A 6,689-nucleotide genomic window follows, 5' to 3' on the forward strand; every position below is an offset into this window, starting at 1 on the left:
AGGTTCACATTCTTACCTCTAGCCTCTAGATGTGTAGCCTGAACGAATACCTCATCTATTCTAGTGGGACTAAACATGAGAATAGTGTGCCTTAAGTAGCTTTGTAGACCACCTATATAATTCAGTAGAGTTTCAGGTGAGTCTAAAGAAATTCCTAGAATCAAAGCTCTTTTCCTAAATTCTTGGGTGTAACCTTGTACACTTTTCCCTTTTAATTGGCGAAGAGTTTGCCAACTCATCATGGCTTGCTACATATAGGCTAGTGGATAGAATTGCTTTTTAATTGCAGAAACAAATTCACTCCAGACAGAAAGACTTTTACCATGTTTCTTTATGTCAGCTTGTGTCCTGCCTTCCCACCATACTAAGGTAGTGCCTCCAAGGCGTAGGCTAGCCAGCTGAATCTTACTCTTGTCTGAATCGATGCTCTGCACTCTGCAATAAACATCAATCTGTCTAATCCAATTATCCATGTTCTCTGCATTCAACTCTCCATCATATATTGGCAAATCAAATTTAACATCTAATTTAATCAAATATGTCTTATTTCTATTTTCAGGGCTACTAGGAGGTGTGGGAAGTTTTTCTTCTTTCCCTTTGCCTTTAGAGTGGTCATGGAGGAGAGATTATTCTGCTCCTTTATCTTGTTTGGATTTTGAGGAATCTTCATCTCTAACTTTCTTAAATTCTCTATACATTTCCTCTATGATGGCTTTCATGGTCAAGAAACCATCCATGAACTGGGAGTCTGATTCCAAAGGACTTTATTCTGACATTTTCCTCTTAGGATAGACTTTTCCAATTTATGGGTTAGTTTCAACCAACTCTTCTCCTAATTTAACCTTTGATCTAGTTAGCATTCAACAACAAAATCCAACACGCTTGTCTAACCTTAGTAACCTAGAGCTCTGATACCACTTGATCTGGAATTTATCTAGGACAAGACAACTAAAGGTATTATAGACTCATGTGCATGGATGTGCCTATGTTACTTTATGCAACGGATTGATAAGGTTACGAAATACATAGACACTTAAGTAGTTAGAGAAAACATAATAGGAAAACATGTAAACACAACAAGTTTAATAAGGAGTTCAACCAATGCTCTTGGGCTACATCTCCTGGTCTAGCCTTTAGTGGTGGCCTCTCTATAATGTTTTGAAAGAATATTTTTTATAACAGTGAGCTCAATTTGAGTCTCACACAACAGCTATAAATCAGTAGGACTATACTTGGATTCCCCAAGTTTTTGGAGTACACAGACTCTCCTTACTGAAACTCGACCTCTACTGGTCACAGTGGTATGAGCCCAATCTGAGGCTCATACATGACAGGCATAAAAAGAGGAGTTCGCTTGAACCTCTCAAGCCTTCTCTAGAGCACACAGACTCGTTGGATCTGTCTGGCTCTATCTCGATGCTGACTTTGCTCTATAGGTCAGCTCGACTTACTTTCTCTATTCTCTGCTCTTAGCTTTCTACGTCTAACTAACTCCTCTGCTTCTCTATCAGTTCGTGACTTTAAAGCCAATCTGCTTTCTGACTATTCGTTTCCGCTTCCTGGCATTCTGGTTCTCTGGCCTCTGTCCGTTCGAACTCCTCTGTTATGCGTCATCGTCACTGTATAACGCCTCACAGGGAGGTGGCCGTCTATTTCATAACGAACTGAGTGTCAATTCTCTTGGAAATGTTTGAACTATCGTTATTTCCGTTTAACTCCCAAAATTCCTGTGAACATGATTCTTCTGCCAACTCATCATTCATCCTGGACTTCAAACTTTATACAAATCATACTGTTTACCCCGTTGAATCTGGTCATCCGTCGAATCGCATGTCTGCCATCGATTTGGAGCCTCTAGACCCTATGGTCTCCATCCATATCGGGTGTGTAAGTAGGATGACGTTTACCGGTCCGATGTGAGCAGTTTTCTCTCTCTTCCGCCACACGCATGGCACCCAGTGTGTGGCGGGTGGGACTTGGTTGAAACCACTTACTGCTCGAAGCCCTTCCAATATCTTGCTGGTTTTTTGTGTGGGACTCGCCTCTGATGGAATTGGTGAATTCCGTATGGTTTTTTTGACTTACAAGTTTGGGTCGCTCGGGGCTTTTTCTTCTCTGAGGGGTTTTCTTGACGATATGCAATTAGCGACTTGTCACATATCAGAAACCTCCCCCATTTCTCAAAAAGACTTCCTGTTTTGTTGTTTCGTGGCAGCACGCATTACCATGGGCCAACGGTCTGCGCACTTAACCGAGGGTCCTCGTTGCTCAGTGCTGCTCACAAATTACAGTTGTTCGAGGATATTTCTGATAAGCTCGACATTTGTAAGACTTTGATACTTTGGCATAATTTTACAGAGTTATAAGAACTTACAGAGTGTTTTAGGATCCAATTCAGATCAAAGAAGGAGCTCAGAAAAGAAATGGAATTAGACTAGCAATTCCATTCTCGAATGTGATGGTATTCACGGGAATAATGTCCCTGTATGGTTGACCCTGCAATATGGTGGTACCACGCCTCTAGTTTGGGGATGGGTTGTGGTCCTTTTTTTCATACCCTTCGTTTCCATTGCCATGTTCAATATTTTCTCTTTCTTTCCGAATTTTGGCCCATTTCACTTATGGGCTACTCATCTGGCTGGGCTAGGTGGGGTCCATTTTCATCTTGGTGTTGTGCCTAGCTAGAAACCATTGGTTTGATTGAAGGTGTTGGAACTAAATTTTATGTTGGATCACAAACCATGCAAAGTATTATCTTAATGAGCACGGGGATAAATAAAGGTGGAGGGCATCTGTCTCCATGTGAAGTCTTTCTGTACATGGCTCTTAAAATTATATGGGCATTTTTAAACACATTTTCTTTGAATGAGATTTCTTCCACCGATACCATCTCAATTTGGTGGTATTTCATTAGAGGAGCAATTATTGTTGTGATTCTTCCATTAGTTACACAACACTCAATCATATGTATTCAGACACTTTAATACATCTCCTCATTCAACTGGAATACAAAACAAGGCATATGCTATAATTTTTTCTTTCCTTCTTAATAAATACTCTCTTTATGGTTATGACTCTACAACACATCTAACAAAAGAAACAAAAGGTGCAGAAATCAATGGCCCAATTGATATACTCACGAGTCTAAGAATTATATTAGTTTCTAGATGGGCTTACATCTTAGCTCTTATTTGTAGCATCCAGGACTCCAAATATCTATATGATATAATGAAACAACTGGTTAATATGTAACCACACAAATTCTATATGATGCATTTCATGGGCAGTATTACAGTTACAACAGTGCAATAGTTTTGCTATTTGTTATATGGGGTTATTTCTTCCTTAAGGGCCTTTCAATCACAATAATTGTTACACGAGTGGTTTATGCTTTGTCTTGAGATGGAGGCATTCCCTTTTCAAGGATTTGGTTTAAAGTACATCCAAATTACAAGGTTTGTGCAAATTTTGGATGGTTGTGTGCAGTTATGTTGTTAGGCCTTCCTATCTTTAAAGTAAACGTAATATTCACAATTGTCACTTCATTCTCTACCATACATTGGGTGGTATTAGGTATTGTGTTTATAACCACCGAATTGGTTATTCAAGGATGGAATGATAGGCAAAACCCCATGCCCAAATGGAGATGAAGGACCATGCTCATCACCCGCATATGTTCTCACTAGATTCTATTTTTCTTCAAGTATCATTGGATACAATGTTCTGGGAGGCCTCTTGTTATCACAAAAAAATGATCATCTATCAATAATTTACTAGATGGATCGAATTACACCATGTACGGCCAATTTTACCATAGTAAAATTGCTTTCACTTTGAGAAATTACTTAATAAACCACATTTGTTAAGTCATTTATAATTAAACCCATGAAGAATAATTAAATAAATCACTATTTATTTAATTATCTTCTAAGAATAATTAATTAAACCATTGTTTAATTAATATTCCTTGTCATATTTGACCCAGTTATGAGAAATAAATATATAAATCATTAATTATCTTATTTTTCTCTAGGAATAATTAATTAATCCCTAATTAGTTATTATTCCTTGTCAAATTTGACTGAATCCCTAGGAATGCTTAATAAATCATTATTTGTCTATTATTCATTAACCATATTTCTTGAGATGATAAATAAATCATTTATTTATTTATTTATTATTTCTAAATAAAAGTTCAAATAATTTTTCCCTCCAACTAAATATAATAAAATATTCCAAATGGTTAATTCTAGAATTTTGTTAATAATATTTTAATATTTCCCATTATTCAAGAATAACCTAATATTTTGTTATAAATAGAAGGGCTTTACATTCATTCTTCACTTTTGATTATTTTCATTGTTGCACTGACTATTGTAGCTCTGATTGTTATCAATGTCGCACACCATGTTCTTTTTCATTTGAGTTCTCATTAATCTCAAACATTTTGTTTGCTCAGTTTTACACATTATAGAGGAGATACACTCTACAAAAGATGAAGACATTGAGGATAGCCAAGCACCCATCCCATATATGGGGTCTGGTAACATTATTCGTTCCCTTCATAGGTGTCGTTTAATAAAATATATTATTTATATATCTAGTTTTCATTGGATTATTGGAGTTACTTGTGCTTATTCCATTTTGATATTTAACTAGTTCTGTTGCATAGATCAGGGATTTGGCAGGTTTTGTTTCTATCATATGTTGCAGATCCACACTGTTTAACAACCATTTTTATTGTTTGGGTTGTTTTTGATCCACAGCCTAAAGTGATTTCTTTGCATACACCTTCGAGAAGAATACTTATTAACACCTGCCTCAAAAGCATCACCAATAGGAGTGGACCTAGCTTCATCATATATGGTTGAGATGGCTTGCCTAGAAACGGTGTTCAATTTAAGCGTGATAGAATCACATGGATTTCTTGAAATATTTATTACAATGGTTCTTATGAGAATCTACAAACATAAGCCACCAAAATTCTACTAGGAATAATGACAAGCGAATTATCTCAGTGCAGTTATGGGTCAATCACATAAAACCCTTACCACCAAAGTCCATTTGTTAGGCCGCACATTATCAACATCACAATTGGCCATAAGAATTATAGGGTATCTCTATCCTCATATATTCATCATGGTTATGGGTCAACCACTCAAAACCCTTGCATCGAAGTCCACTTGCAAGCCACACACTTTCCATGTCACAATTGGCTCACAAGGATTATAGGGTATCTCTATCCTCGGATCTTCATGCACCATGGTTATGGGTCAACCACAATAAACCCTTGTCTTCAACATTACTTAGTTTGGAGTCATCCACAAAACCACAACTCATATTCAACAAAAGCTTCTCCATAGGGAACTTCACACAATGGGGACCATTGCTTCATTGGGGGGGGGGGGATTGATCTAAATGGAAAATGGTAACAACCCATGGTATCTACCCATGGTATTGACAACCATGGTACCCGCATGTGGTATTTACCCATGGTATTGTGACTTAAGAGAACTATAAATTTTGAGTCTCATTTTGGAAGAAGATACATTTGTCCACATAATGTATTGGTGGTAAAAAGGTTCCCTATTTTTATTTTAATAGAAATTTTCTTTGTGTATTTGACGTGTTGTCTTCTTCTCCTTGGGAATTACTGTTTCTCAAATCTTTCACCCTCCCAAGATCCAGATCAAATAATATCTCAATGTATTGGATAAAAAATGATGTCTCAATGTTATGAATATAAAATGAAGTTGCAATGTGATGGATAATAACCATAATTGCGAAGTGATGAGTACTAAACACCAATGCAATGTTCCAAACAACAAACACTCTTTCAATGCGATGAATAATATTCGTCATCATTATGTGACAAACAATCAATTCCATTGCAATGTGATGAAAAACAAACAATGTGGCAATGTGATGAACAATGTCACAAGGTTACGAATAATCAACATTATCGAAATGTGAAAAGTAAGAAATGACGTCACAATGTGATGAAAAATAAATATCATGACAAAATGACCTACAATATAAGTTTAATAACTTTAAAGTTGTTTGCAATGTGATGAACAAACAATGATGTTGCAATGTGTTAAATAATAGATCTCATCATAGAGCAACGAATATTAAATTTGATTGCAAAGTGACTAACAACAAACACCATTGTAATGTGATGAATAATATCCGTCATCATAATGTGACAAACAATAAATTCATTGCAATGTGATGAACAAAAAGCAACGTCACAATGTAAGAACAATATCATAGTGTTACAAATAATCAACATTGTCACAATGTGATTAACAATAAACATCATCGCAATGTGACCAACAATAAATATCATTGCAATGTTCCAAAAAACATATGGCATACACTAATGGCATATGAATTGTACTATGGGTTGACCATGGTTGATATACATTAACATAGTCTATAACCTAGTCAATTGTAGTCAACGTGGTCAAACATGGACATAAATTCTCAATGTTGCAATGAAAAGTCGTGGTTACAGGATCAACCACTACAACATGGTTGACCATAGTCAACATCATCACATAGTCAACATAGTTATCCATAGTCATCACATTCAACACAGTCAACCATAATCAACATATCCAACATAGAAAACATGATCAACCATAATCAACCATAGTCAACTTGCTTAAAATTAGTTAACCATATTC

At 36.2% G+C, this 6,689-nt stretch overlaps 1 pseudogene; it reads left to right on the plus strand.

Annotated features, from left to right (window-relative positions):
• Positions 1 to 2,440: 2,440 nt before the first annotated feature.
• Positions 2,441 to 3,650, plus strand: LOC149147749 (amino-acid permease BAT1 homolog; annotated as a pseudogene).
• The last annotated feature ends 3,039 nt before the right edge of the window (positions 3,651 to 6,689 follow it).

This window comes from Pinus tabuliformis, chromosome 9, assembly GCF_031772625.1.
Source record: "Pinus tabuliformis cultivar Carrire ecotype Pingquan chromosome 9, CPIR1, whole genome shotgun sequence".
In the NCBI taxonomy this organism is placed as follows: Eukaryota; Viridiplantae; Streptophyta; class Pinopsida; order Pinales; family Pinaceae; genus Pinus; species Pinus tabuliformis.